Source organism: Coenobita brevimanus, chromosome 4 (genome assembly GCF_032717465.1).
Source record: "Coenobita brevimanus isolate Jiangsu-jjx chromosome 4, ASM3271746v2, whole genome shotgun sequence".
Taxonomy (NCBI): Eukaryota; Metazoa; Arthropoda; class Malacostraca; order Decapoda; family Coenobitidae; genus Coenobita; species Coenobita brevimanus.
The window spans coordinates 19,729,045-19,745,014 of record NC_136957.1 but is presented as its reverse complement, the minus strand read 5'-3'; positions in this window follow the sequence as shown (position 1 = coordinate 19,745,014).

The following is a 15,970-nucleotide window of genomic DNA, read 5'->3' as shown; positions in this document are numbered from 1 at the left end:
ACTGAACACTGTTCTCTCACAGCTGAATAAGGTAGCGACTGAAGCCCTCGACCCGTTCTGGCACACTGACCCATTTGTTTGGTGGTGCATGTTTTGAAAGCACGTAGGCTAATGTACTCCCAATATATCCTGTTTGGCAACTAGGGCAGGCGAACGCAAGTCAACTGGCAAAGAGTCCTTAAACCGAAACAAAGACCCAGCTTTGAAAGAACTCAGGTGAATGCACCGAAAATCTATACCAGAGTAAGATTTTGATAAACTCTTGAATAAAGTTTGTTCTGTTTCCGCTGAAATCTCTCCTAGATAAGGCAAAATTAGGTGGACTACCTCCCTGTTCGCTGTTGGGGAACAGTGTTTGGGTTGGTATCTATTGTTCAGGAAAACATTCACCAGTTTATCACACAAATGTGCACTGTAACCATTATTCACAAAATATTTCCTAAAAACGGTTACTTCATTATGGAAAAGGGGGCATGTAGATGACAAACAAATAGCTGTGTGAATAAGAGTCTTTACAGCACTCATCCTGTAAAAGATGTCCTTGTGTTCAATGAAAATTTGTATAAACAATTTGATGAGGTAGCGATGAGTTCACCATTGGGACCCATGCTAACAAACATTTTTCTTCGCCACCATGAGAAAACGTGGCTAGAAGGATGTCCATCAAATTTTAGACCCATTTTATGTAGGTGGTATGTGGATGACACTCTAGTAGTATTTAAAGCTAATGAAATTTTTAGAATACCTCAACAGACAACATAAAAACATTTCCTTCACACTAAAGACGGAGAAAATTAACCTTCTTTTTTAGATTTAGTGATTTCGAAAAGCAATGGTATGCTTCTTTTTTGCATTTTCCGCAAGGCAACCTTTTCAGGTCTGGGCAGAAGATTCTTCGGATTCAGTTATATCACTTACAGGATCAGTGCTGTACAGACTCTCATTTGCCTGCCCTAGTTGCCAAACAGGGTATATTGGGAGTGCATTACGTGCTTTCAATACATGCACCACCGAACGGGTCGTAGGCTTCAGTCACCACCTTCTTCAGCTGTGAGGGAACAGTGTTCAGTGTGATACTCGCCTTAAGGTGAATATTTGAAAATACTTGAGGATCTGTCCGTTTTCCTCTTTGGGGCTAAGATGCGAATGAATGTGTTTGAATGGATGAGTAAATGGGGAGTGTGTCGTCCTGTCTCGGCTACCTCCCTTTCCTTGGGGGAAGCAGCCTAGGTATATAGATAGATTGATAGCTGCTATAGTGACAGTGTAAGAATCTTAGAGTCCTTGTATATTAAATTGCAGAAGCCTCACCTTAACAATACTGTATCATCTTACGCCCTAAACATAGCTAAATTCTCTTATTTACCACTGCTGTATCTTTAAAATACTTTGATATTTACATCTAAGTAATCTTAATAATTTTATCATTTTAGACCACTGACGATGACATTAAGGAAATGTTGAGACGTCTGGTAATAAAATCCATTATATTCGTAACAACATTATGTTTACTCTTCCTGCTAAAGTTAAATGTAATCAATTTCAAGAACAACCATTCTAACGCCAAGGTCACAGGGAAAGGCCAAATGTCAAAGTCACAGGGCAAATTCAACTCAAACAGGTTTGAACTGAACTGAATCAAAGTTAGTTGAAGGGATCAGTGTTAGGTATGAATGAAGTAATTCGATTTTGAGAGTAATCTGTCGAAGCTCGGGGACAACTGGCAAAACAAAAAATTTGGTCCTTAGACCAGTTGGGTGGCAAGAGTGTTTCGCTTCCTGAGCGCTGCTTCTAGTTACCTCCGCCAACGAAGTTGGAGGAGGTTATGTATTCACCTATGTTTGTTTGTTTGTCATACGACATTTGGGAAAGTTCTCAATGAATTTCAATGATTTTTTTTTTCGGGGGGGGGGGGGGAGGGGGGCCATGGGTCAAGAAATAAGTGCTTAAATTTTGGGGCGGATCTCGATCCAGATCCGGTGGACACCGCAAAATATCTCCAAAAGTTCTTGACATTTTTGAACGAGTTTTTGTGGGAGGGTGGGCCATGGGCCAAGAAAGAATTGAGAAAATTTGGGGGCGGATCCAGATCCTACGTATCCTGCACAATTTCTCCAAAAGTTCTCAATGAATTTTAATAAAATTATGTGGAAGAGTGGGCCCTCGGCCAAGGTACAAGTGATTGAATTTTGGGCCGGATTCGGATCCTATGTATCCCACACAATATCTCCATGGATTCGGATCCGGATCTTTTCTAACGGCAATGGCATGCACTGTCTGAGTGCTTTCTAGTTTTTTTTCTGTGCCTGTGAATTCTGGAAATTTAGGTACGTGGAAACCTATATTTCCATATGTATCTGTGCCTCTGCCTCTTATACCTGTCTGTCTGTATCTTTTCAGGTCTTTCTGTTGTCTGTATGTGTCTTTTTATATTAGCCTGTCTACAGTCTGCGTGTTGGTATTGTATGTGTATCTGTCTGCTGTCGGTAAGTTTTTCCGCCTATATATATATATACTTTCTGAAAGTTTGTCCATGTGTATAATGTCTACAAGTTTTCTTGCCTGTCTGTTGTTAAGTTTGATTTGTTTGTGTTGTCAGTAAGCTTGCCAGTCTTTCTATTCACTAAGATTGGTCTACCCGGGTGCCTCTTTAAACATCAATAGGTTTGTGTCTAATTTCTTAAGGTTTGTTATTTGTGCTTTTCTGTATCAGCTTGTCCATCCATCATCCAATCGTATGTCAACCCACGAGGAGCGTAGGAGCCCGGGACTAGGCAAGTTGGTCCTGGCATTCAAGATGAGAGTGACCAGCCTCACTCATCCCTGAGTGGCATTACATTAGCAATAAACCCCAACCACTCCTTGGATATAAACCTGCACCCGCTCAATCCGACTGGAGCGCCGTAATTACACGTTAAACCATCAGGCGCCGTAATTTGGTTATATGGTTATCACCCAGCGTAGTAAATGGTTTCCTGGTGCACAGAAAACCATTTGGTTTGTCACTCAGTGTAGAGTCACCCATAGGCAGTAGGAAAAGGAAAGAATGAAGGAAAGAAAGAAAGAAGAGAAAGGAAGGAAAGAAGAGAGGAAAGGGCAGACATCCAATGCGGCACCACATCGAGTGAGTAGATGGTGGGCGCAGTTTACATTCATATAAATCTGACAAATCCATTGCGTCTAGTGGTCTGCCTGTCTGTTTCTAATGCATAGTGGCACAGAATACATTGACGTACTGAGACCATGATTCTCTTTACTCTTTCCATCTCGTGATAATTTTATTAGGTGTAGGATTTATTCTTCGAAGAGGAGGTATTTTCTAAGATAAATAAAATCATCTGGTATCAACAATAAAAAACGAATTTAAAAGGTTATAGTTTTTAGTCTCACCACCTCATCCTAAGGTGGGGAGAGAAGTCGAGATGATAATGATGATGATGATACTGAGAAGGAGAAGGAAACTGTCTTAAGGAGAAAGTCTTTTTCTTATTCTTTGCATGGACAGGTAACTTATTCAGCTTAGGGAAAATCTCATGTAGTGAAGAGTTTCGGAACATTTTCTTGTAAAATCTTAAGTTACGGGACATCTTATCCAACTTTGCTACTGCTAAATGGTTTTATTCAGCTCAGTGAGACTTTTCTTACTGAACGGTGTAACTCCTTCAATCTGATGACGTAATAATATTTTTCTTCTAGCTATATCTACACAATTTCATTCTCCATAGAATTAGTTTTGCAAACTGGAGTAAAATACTCCCTTCACTTATTGTTTCACTGTAAGAAATCTTTTCCAGACTAAATAATATCGTCTAATGAGAGTATGAAGAGAAAGAAATGTGTTCTCAGAAGGAAGGGGTTACAGTCTTTAGGCAATACGTCAAATACAGCAACTACTGCACGGAAAATAAACATTATTTACCAGCCACGATAGTGAAGCTGGTATTGTTTTCAGTGTGTGTGTGTGTGTGTGTGTGTGTGTGTGTGTGTGTGTGTGTGTGTGTGTGTGTGTGTGTGTGTGTGTGTGTTCGCACGATAACTTCGCAACCGCTCAAGATATCATTACAAAATTTTACATGTGTGTTGTAGTGAAAAAAGCGACCACGAGTTCGAAATTAGTGAAAGTAGGTCTAGTGGCGTGTCTGTTACCACGATAACTTCGCAACCGCTCAAAATATCATCACAAAATTTTACAGGTGTGTAGTAGGGAGGAAAATTTTCCACGAGTTCGAAACTGGTGAAAGTAGGTCAAGGTCTGTGTGTCTGTTAGCACGATAACTTCGCAACCGCTCAAGATATCATAACAAAATTTTACAGGTGTGTATTAAGGAGGAAAATCTCCTACGAGTTCGAAATTGGTGAAAGTTTGTCAAGGTCAAGGTCATGTTCCGAACCGTGCTAGATATGTATCGGTTGATATGATTCCGCTCTTGGGGGAAACTCTAGTGTGATTAAGTTTAGTTTTTGTATTTCCTTAATTACTCATACTTTTTTAAAGAATCTACAGTACACATGTCAGACTACAAATTTTAGATGAGTGTCACATAACTGATTTACGTACTAGTGCTTTTCCAGTAACTTATATAATTTAAGTGTGTATGCACTGACCACTTCCTTTCCCTTGGTAAACTTTATGATGTAAAAGATAACATCCAAAAGTTTTTTTTTACTTTTTTAAAATTATTATTATTATTATTTTTTTACGCATTGAGCTATTTTAGTCTGCTGAAAATGTAAAACACTTTTCGTGTCTGCTCTGACAGACTTCAGATAAATATGAGGCATTTTATAATAATTATTCTTTTTTGTTTGAATTCCTCTCTTAATACATAACTTTAAAAACTTGATTTTTTGCAAATGGTTTTAAAATGAAAACAGTTATATTTCTGTTTGCATATTCTGTTGCAATTAACATAATTTTAAGAACAATAATGTGGAACAAATATGTTAAGAACAATAATATGGAAGAACACTATTAACCCGCCCCGTCCCAGAGACGTGAATTCATGTCCTCACATGATGTGCACTCATATCCTGGAGACGTAAATTAATGCGGCAACATTGCAAGGTCCCTAATTTGCATAATTTTCAATTTTCGCAAGTGATTTTTGGCACGTATACACTTGACACCTTCCTCTATTCCTCTACAAGATGTCAAGCAGGGACAATACTTTACACCGCATAACCTCTCCCCCCCCCCTGCACGCCATTGTCTCGGCAATTCACCTGTTACCAGTGACCTGGCCAATAAAGATATTCAGGGCCAGAGTGATTCACCAATCGATGACAATGTGGAGGACAAAGTTTACATAGCATTAGAGGAAGAAACAGTCAGAAATGATGATTAGGTAATGTGGCAAAAAAAGGTCAGGAATGGTGATGAGTTAGTGAGTGAAACAATGCTTATTATGCCTATATTACCGTTTGAAAACCAATATACTCTCATACTACATATAAATTCGTACCAAATAAATAAATAAATACCATTTATGAGTGGTTTGGAATAGTTATCCTCCCATAGAACTCGTTTTCTTTGCAGCCAGCCTGATAGAAAACCCTGTAAGGTAAGGAGGTACTTCTACCTGGATCGAGTATTTTAAACCTAAAGTGAGTGATTTCTCCATGAATTTTCGATGTTTCTCACCAAAAGCGGATGTTTGAGCAAAAAAAAAAAAAAAGGTCCAAAAATGTCGGGACTGGGGCGTACCACTGCCCAGAAAACATCGGGATGGGGGGGGTTAAATTGATATTATTGTTCTTCCTGTCTGTTTCCTAAATAAACATGCATTTCTCTTACCAATGAAAAGCATCCTAGCACATGTAACCCTTTTAAAGAGGAGGGTCTCTCTCAGGTGAGCAAATTCATCAGACAGTAGCTCTAATAAATTCACCTGTGTTCTATGATCTCTGTGAAAGAGGCATTAGGAGTGTTTTCAGTCCTCTCCATCGCATTGTGTTTGGTCAGCATCATAAACCATCCATAGTAAAGGGTAATAAATATCGCAATACGTACAGTACGTTGCAGTGTACTGTATGAAATATATACTGTATAAACCTGCATATTTTTATATGTTTGGAAAATTTTGTGTGTAAACTTTTTTTATAACAATGATTTGTTTGCATATACTTTTGAAAAGTAATTGTCTTTTTTATCTTTTATGTAAGCTTAAGTATGACAACATTTACAATGTGTCCCATCTCAATGGATATATTTAAAAGCTGAATCTAGGTCTTCCATTGAATTTAACACTGACTACAGAGTTTTCTTAATCCCTTCAGTGCGGTAATGCCCATTTTATATCTTTATTTGCTTATTTGTTTACCTATTTGTTTTTGTAAACAAACAAATGATCATATCAGTTTAGGAGAGGCTCTAGTATTGCCAGAGTTAATTAATGTAGTCCACATCGAATCACTCTAGTTCCAAGTTCTTATATACTATAATCCTGGGAGAGAGAGAGAGAGAGAGAGAGAGAGAGAGAGAGAGAGAGAGAGAGAGAGAGAGAGAGAGAGAGAGAGAGAGAGAGAGAGTGAGAGAGAGAGAGAGAGTAGTGCAGCCAAAACTGGAAATTGGATTTAGATGAAACTTGGCAGGATGGTTGGAACTGGGTCCCACATTGTCCAGTGTCAATTTCATGTCGATTGGCACATTCCAAGGGGGTGTTTTAGCTCCTAATAATTATCTCAGTGGGAGTTATAACACACGCATGAGGAAGTAGCGGGACATTTTCATGGAGTTTTTCATACGTCTCTGAAGAGGGAAGGGGTTGTACATCTACAGTCCAATATCTGTTACTTGATTGGTGCTATGAACAGACGATTTTATTTGGCAGAAAATGATTATGAGTGATCAAGCGCAGCGAGTGAAGTGGGCAAGTGTAGCAAAGCGATGTTTGCTTTAGGTTCAGCTAAGAAATGAGTGGTCTTACACGACCTGGCCTGGCCCGACAAAACACGGCCTGACCACGATGGCTTTCAGAGGCTAATCACTTTTGTACTATGCGAGATAGAGAAAAGATTCTTTCAGAAGGTAGTAGATACATTTAAACAGTTTTGTTTTTAGCTATATATCTACTCATATGAGACCAAAGAAACCACTTGGAATCCCAGCTTTCCAAGGGAATGTACCGATGACTTCAATTGACATGCTTCACTATGAAATCAAATTAGGAAATATTTCCTGCTGTAACACCACGCTTTCTTGCATGAACTCTACCAGTTAAATATCGTATATGACGCTCATAATTTTAATGAACATTTTTTCTATGTTTAGGGGGTGAAATCAGCAAGGGTAATTGCCCGACTTCTGGGTTTTATCATTCAATCAATGGCCAAGCATTTACTGACACAGTTCATTGACACAGCAAGTCGAGAGCAGAGAACTGAATTTTGGGTGTGTGACACATGCTACGGCACTTTGTTCAATGCACATCCAGGGAGAAAACGTGAGAGACAGAAAACGTGAGAAAGTAAATATTATTCTTCAGTTATTGTTCAACTACCTCACCAGAAATGTTGAAAGTTTACACCAAGATGATATTATGATGATAGGGGTATGTATAAACACTCGCTCACTTATCATGCACTCATAGAGCGCACTATTCTGGAGGTAGCTTTGGTGGTGTCTGTGGTGGTAGCTGTGATGATGATTGTGGTGGTGGTGGTGGTAGCTGTAGTGATGATGGTGGTGGTAACTGTGATGGTGATGGTCGTAGCTGTGGTGGCAGTGGCAGTGATGATGATGAAAGGTGGTGGTAGAAGTGGTGGTGGTGGTAATAGTGGTGGTAGATATGATGATGATGGTGGTGGTGTTGGATGTGATGGGAGCTGCTCAGAAAAGAGTCTCGTCTGGGCAAGTGCTGCACTTGCCTCAGAGAAAGTGTGGTTCAGAGATGGCTCTAATTTGGACAGGTGCTGGGAGGCCTGGTAGGGCCGCGAGGCTCCTGTTTTTCCTAAGATGACTTGCCTGTGTTTATATAATCAAACTTACCCTCTTTCTCACTTATGCATGCAGTAGGAGGGAATCAGAAATAAAACAGAAAAGTACAAAGCTACAGAAGTGACTAGTCTATCTATCTATCTATTGCCAGATGTCTTAATCCCGTAAGGGGTGGCCACAAACAAATCGCCTCCATGTCGCCCTGTCCCCTGCCATTTCACTGCCCTGCTCCCAGCTCCCACTCCCCCTCTCATATACCTCTCCACTCCATCCCTCCATCTCATCCTTGGCCTCCCCCTCCCTCTCTCCCTCTCCAACTCACTCACACTCTCCTCGTCAGTCTCTCGCTCTCCATCCTCTCCACATGTCCAAACCACCTCAATGTGTTTCTCCTAACGTTTCCTATCATTTCCACATCCACACCACAATGCTCCTTCACTTCCTCATTTGTCAGTCTGTCTCTCCATGTGACTCCACATGCTCCTCTCAAATAACACATTGTCACTGCTCTCACTCTACTTCTGTCCCTCCAACAAGGTCCAAGTTTCATTTCCATACGTTAGAGGTGGTATCATAACTGTCATGTAGTAGGTTTTGCATTTCCATGCTCACTTCCCTGTTTCTTATCACTGCTTTCAGGCAAACAGCAACCTTTCTGCTCTGTTGCATCCTTTCAAGCACTTCCCTCTCTAAACCTCCATCCTTATTCATCACACTACTCAAGTACTTAAACGCACTCACATTTTCCATTTCCTCGTCATCCAACTTCACTGTACATTCGATGACTTCATTACTCTCGAAGACCATAACTTTACTCTCCCCTACATTCACCTTTAGATTCCGTTTCTTACACACTCTTCCAAACTCATTCACCAAGCCTTGCAGATCCCCTTCATCTTCACTTAACAACACAGTATCATCTGAAAACAACAGCGCAGGTAGCTTCCAAACACTGCCCTCTCTCACTAGGGCTGCTCCAACATTCACTGCCCTACCTTGCATTTCTTTTATAACCCCATCCATATACAGATCGAACAACCATGGAGACGTGACACAACCCTGCTTCAATCCAACCTTCAAATAGAAAAAATCTCTCAGTTCACTATCCACACACACTGCAGCCTGAGCACCCTCATACATACTCTTCACAGCCTTCAACAACTTCCCATTTACCCCATATATTCTTAATACTTTCCACAATCCTTGTCTATCCATCCTATCATGTGCTTTCTCCAAATCCATGAAGGGTGCATGCAACTTCTTTTCCTTCTCTAGAAACTTTTCCACTAAAGATCTAAGAATGAATATCTGATCTACACAACCTCTTCCCTTCCTAAAACCTCTCTGTTCTAATTCCTCTGTTAATTCCCTAACTCTATCAATAAGTATCCTACCGTATACTTTTCCAATTGCACTAAGAAGACAAATGCCCCTGTGATTACCACACACTTGTTTTTCCCCTTTTCCTTTCTATAGGGGAATTATTATACCTGACTTCTAATCCTCCAGGACTCTACTTTACTCCTAGGCCAACCTGCACATCTTCCACATCCATTCTACTACACTCTCTCCCCCATACATCAGCATTTCACCACACACTACATCAATTCCTAGGGCTTTCCCCATTTTAACTTTCTTCATTGCTTCCACAACTTCCATCCTACTGTTTTCTTCCTCTCTTCTCACATCCCTTCTCCCAGCCATTCCCCAGCCACTTATACTTGCATTACTTTCATTCTCTGTTTAACAATTCCTTAAAGTGTTCCCTCCATCTGCTCACTTTTTCTCCTTTCTCCACTAGTAATCTAGCATTTTTATCTTTCACCCCCCTGCTAACTTCTTTGACACCCTGTCTAACTTTCTTTACCTCTTTCCAGAGCATTTTCTTTCATTCTCTCCACTTTACACTCAAGTTCCTTCCAAATTCCTCATCCACTCTATTCTTACTCTCTCTTACTAATCTTTTCACCTCTCTCTTCCTCTCTACATATATCTCTCTCTCTTCCGTCTCTAAACTTCTTCCAAGCCTCTGTTTCTCACCCACTCACTATACAGTATGCTTTCTTCTTTTGTGCCACAGCATTTCTCGACTCTTCAGTCCACCATGCTGTCCTCTTCTCTTCACCCCACACACCACCTCACATGCTGCACAAGATTTCTGTGAATATCTTGCACACACCTTCCACGATCCCTATCTACTCCAATTTATATTTACCCAATCGCTTTTCCACTTCCCTCTTATATTCTGCCTTTTTTGCATCCTCTTGTAACTTTTCCACCCTCCTTGTATGTACTACTTCCTCCTGTCCTTCCCTTCTTCTATTTCTCCATTTTATTTGGACTTTAATTCTGACCACCACCAAGTGGTGGTCTGAAAGCCTACTCCCCCAACCACTATATAGTCTTGCATCCATTATACACCTTCTCATCCTTTCATCCATACACACATAATCAATCATTGCCTTCTGTTCAATCAGTTTACCACCCACCCTTCTCATCACTCGCCATGTATACCTGTTGATCATTTTGTGCCTGAAAAGGGTATTAGCTATCACCAACCTCCTCCCGACACAAGTGTCCACTAAAGCACTGCCATTCTCATCCATCTCAGCAGGCACACCCCACTCACCAACTACTTCATCCACTTTCCCACTCCCTACCGACCAGTTCCGGTAAAATAAGCCAACAACATTCCATTCACTCACGTTGTTGTTGTTGTTGTTGTTGTAGATTTACCCCCTGTAGGAGGATCGGGCCTGTGGGCCCACCGGAGCATTCACTCACCATTCAACCCATTGAAAATCTCGGCGCTACTTCAGAAGTTAAACGATCTACACAAAATTATTCTTTGTAATGCCTGCCAGAAGTCTGTTGACTGGCAAATTAATCTTTTCACTACGATGTCTCATTCATTTTTTACTCTTACAATCTCCAAGAGACTTTAATTAACCTTCAACAAATGCCTCACAAAGAAGGAACCAGGCATATTCCCCATGAAATTCCACCAGCATGAAAGGTCTCCCCAGACTTAAATAGTCTAGTGGCCAAAGGATAGAAGAGAAAATGACATTCTGGAGCTGAAGGGATTCGAACAGTGACACATGCCACTGCTGAGCTGAACTGATTACGCAGTTATCTGTTTTAATATGTTAAGCGTGTCCTACTTCTTAAACTTTTCTCACAACTTAACACCTCCAGCTCAAGGAGGTCCAAGTTAGACTGTTTTATTCAACTCGAGATACAGTGGTGCTCGGGAATCATATTCTGCTTTCACTGACCTCATCACCACCAAGGGGCTTAACCCTATTCGGTGCAACCCGTATCATTTTTGATACGCCCTAACTAATTTTTACCAATAAACTCTAGTTTGTAAGCAATGCGTGGTCTCACGATTGTTTTCTTATTAAATTACTGGAAACACAACAAATGGTGATTCTGAGCGAAAAAACTGGGTTGAAACGAGCGTTTTCTTTAAAATTAACGATTTTTCCCCGTGGAGAGCGCTAAACAAAAAGAAAACGCTCGAAGATGAGTGGAATATCTGGGACCTTAGCCTACGCAAGCCTAACGGGCATCAACACAGCTTCCAGACGTACGATACGTTTCCTATTTTCATTAAAACTACTTTTTTTTTCTATGTATTATTCATTGTTCATACTTTATGACTCCTCATACGTAGTGAAATAGTTATTTCATTCACTAATTTTATTATCTATGTATTATTCATTGTTTTTTCTCTGACTCCTCATACCCAATGAAATGGTTGTTCGTACACATACACACAGATACACACATGTGCATTGTATTGTGCACACAGATACACACACGCGTATTGTAATGTGCACACGCACACACACACACACACACAAACCTCGCAGCTCTCGTGTAGGCGTGCCGGACGACGATTAGTTAGCAATTAATTAGGGGACGGGGTGGATGTGCTGACGGACGTAGTCATGGCTTTTACTTTCGACTATGTTGACGACCCAGTCGAAGATTACTTGGAAGAGGTAGTTGGCGATGATGATGATGATGACCTTGCCTTGGATAGAGTAGCTGAGGGCGACGATGAAGATGAGGATCAGAATGATGACATAATGAAAAGTGGGTACCACTCAGAAACAGAAAGCCACTGGTGAAAAATAGATTAATCAGTACTTTGGACCAATGCTTGAACAAACAAAATTATGACGAATTTGTCCTGCCACACGAGCTCAGGGAATATACCTGCATTTTAGAGAAACCCCAGAGAAAATTAAATATCGGTAAGTCAATAACATGGACCAATCATACAGAAGGTAGGCCTGTTGAGAAGGTATTGCCTAGTGAAGGATGTTTGTTAGGAGAGGCAAGGTCAGCTAATACAGAAATAATGGCATGGGAGTTGTTTATAACATCTAATATGATTGATGGTATTGTAACCCATGCTAACACAAGGCATAATTACCGAAATTTCTAATACTGACAGTGCTGAAATACCAACACACGTCAAGATGACTGATGCCATTGAATTGAAAAGCTTTTTTGGCCTGCTCTATCCAAGAGGCTTGTTGGGACAAAATAAATATTGCTATAATCGTCTCTTCATGGAAGGGTTTGGTCACCCAATATTTGGAGCCGTCATGTCTGTAAAACGATTTGGTTTCTTACATGCCAACATAACTTTTAACATTGATACCAGACACCAAAGATGGGTACACGAACGGTTTGCAGCAATCAGGGAGCTTTTTGAACAGTTCAGTAATTGTTGTTGCTCAGTGTTAGAGACAGGTGACTTCTTGACCACTGATGAAACGTTGTATGGGTGCAGAACACAAATAGGGTTCAGACTACAATAAGAGCAAACCCGTACTCTACGGCCTCCAATATAAATCTATTAATGCTGTTAGATATCCATTTACCTTTAGGACAGCTGTATATTCAGGTAAACCTGGAGGTCCAGGACCACACTACATACGCGGTACAGTCCCAACAGTGAAAGCTCTGGTAAGTCATTTACAAGCCTCAGTCGACCTTAGAGGTAGGATTATTAGCCTGGATAGATTGTACACCAGTATAGAGTTACTGGAGTGGCTTCAAACACAAGGTATCTCAGCCTTAGGTACTCTAGATTCTACTATAAAAAAAAAAAATGGGAAAGGCATACCACCAGAGATAAAGACAGTCACAGAAAGGGAAGATAGGTCATACCAAATTTACTGGAAGAAACACGGGGAGGAAATGACACTGAATCCTATGTAACACCCACCAAAAGCAAAGGTAAGAAAAATGTGTTACTTCTGAGCACAGTTTCCCCTATATTAGGCATTACCAAGGATGATTTGGAAAAAAAAGAAAAAAAAAGCTATATTTAAATTGCATGATTTCACTAAAGGAGGCACTGACATTATGGATCAGAGAATAAGTTTTCATACAGTACACACTAAATCTAGAAGATGGACAGTGAATGCCCTTGGCTACATTGTCGACACTGCCAGAGTAAAATCACAATTTTTATTCGTTATATAATAATCAGGACCCAAGAAAAATTGCTTCAATCTCCTATGGCTGGCTGTTAGTGAAGGCATTGTGTAATCCGCAAATTGAAAGAAGAAAAGTTCAGGCTTGTGGTCTGACCAGGAATACAATAGCTAAGATGAATCTGATGCTCGGACAGGGAGATGTAGAGGAGGCCGTCCCAGACGTAACACATGAGAATAGGTCAGGCAAGCGGCACAAGTGTCATTCATGCCTGGAGTCTCTTTATGGTCCAGGATACACTCAGAATCGCCCTAAAGTAAAATCGTCCACGAAACAATGTCAAGTATGTCACAAGCACACCTGTGATCAGCATTGAAATAAAGCATGTATGAAATGCTATAGTAACATGCCCAATCAGTGAAAGTCTTGTTTTGGAAATTAAGAATGAATATGCATGTCTGCGAATATGTATAGATTATGACTGAGTTTACGTTATATACGGATTATATTTTTGTTTAAAAATTTCCTTATATGATAGATGTAAATGGAGATACGGAAGGTGAGGATCTTGCAGCATAAGTATCCTCCAGCTTATATTAGTTGTAAGTGTAGAGTAAAAAGGATGTTCGAGTGCGTAGGATCAAGTACCTTCGGAAAATACATAGATTAGAAACATAGGCATGGATAGCCCCGAGTTAACGGTTACTACTCTTTCGACCTGTGACGGGCTGTGGGTCACTGAGGGCCCTGTTAGTTAATTGGCACCCGTCGGGATCTTTTTAACTTACCAGGAGTCGATGCTGCAGGGGGTGGATCAGCTGAAATGAAGCATGGCCTCGCAGTGGAGAGAAGGAGCTGGGGCCTGATTGACTGCCGTCTCCCTTGAAAGAGCCAGGCAAGGCTCTGGACCTAACCCCTCATATCTACACTGTGCCTGTGCATTAACCAGGGAACAGCTTGTTCTCCGGTTAATAGAGATATAGGGTTTAACCAGGAAGCTACAGGCTGCTCTAAGCGATTCAGTAATCCAAAGACTGGCACGTTTCCTGGTTAACAGTCTACTCGTAAGAATTTAATGGTGGCCTCGCATGTACGGAGCTTTGGCTGGCAGCTGCATTTTCTCGTGGTGACTACTAACAAAGGATCAAGGGACTGACTTCTGGAGAGACTGACTGGCTGACCGACAAAGGTCTCAGTGATAGGCTAGTGATTGACCAGTGGGAAATTACTAATAAACTGACATCAGAAGGACAGTCTACTGACTAATTTGTCGGTATTTTGGGATTGACTGCCCCACTGAATAACTATTGATGTATACTGTATATTGATGATGTTTTGGGTATAATTCTTCATAATTGAATATTTGTTATTGCATGCTCTGAATACTCCTTGGGGCGTAGCATGAGCAGATAGAGCTACCGTGCCCTTTGAATAATTGGTTATTATATACTAAATATTTCTCTGTGCCCTTCAATTTTAATTTGCAGTACTCAGATTTAGAAATACCTATATAATATATTGATGACAACAGATTCAGCCTTCTCAAGGACCTCCTTCAGCTGTAAGTAAGGAGTGAGAAGTAGGTAGACTTTTATTATACAACAGAGGGGCAGGCACAAGGCTGTTGATGTGGAATTTTGCAATTATTATGCAATATGTATGCCTTTTCAAGCATTTATCTCCCGTACATCTACCGCCTTCTGCCTTATCTACCTCCTGTTCTCCCCGGCCCTTTCTCACTCGTCATCCATTTTTATGATAAAGGTCTACCTGTTTCTCACTCCTTAGTTATACGTGAAGTGGGTCCATGAGAAGGTCGAGTCTGTTTTGTTCTCACGAATAGATTATATTTCACACACCAACACAATCCTCACAAACCACCACTGACCTCACACACGAGCACAATCCTCACACACCACCACAGTCCTCACACACCACCACAGTCCTCACACACCAACACAGTCCTCACACACCACCACAGTTCTCACACACCAACACAGTCCTCACACACCACCAGTCCTCACACCACCACTGTCCTCACTCAACACAATCCTCGCACACCACCACAGTCCTTACACACCAACACAGTCCTCACGCACCAACACAGTCCTCACACCACACGTGTAAAATTAATTAATAAGAATAATCTTTTACTTCTATAAATTCATTATTATATAGTGGTAATGACATTTGAAAAATAAATAACTATTTTCTAAAGGGAGGAGGTTGGGGTAAGTGGTTGGTGGGATACATGGGGAGTTGGGTCCTCGTCCCGTATCCTGGTTACACACTTTTTTTGAGTGTGGCTGAAACTCGCTTAGCTAAATATTATATTCAGTCATTAGAAAGAAATATATGGTAGTATTCTCATCATCATCATTATGTACTTTCCATTTTTAGTCCACAGCAGGACTGGACTCTTCACTTAGGGAGGTTTTAGTCAGGAAGCCCTAACCCACGGCCCTGCACAGTTGTTGACTTTATACACGGGTTTTATTCGCTCCTGTGTAGAGCACAGCTGTCATGTGTGGGGAGGCTCCCCACACAGTTCTTCTCAACAGGATGGAGTCGGAG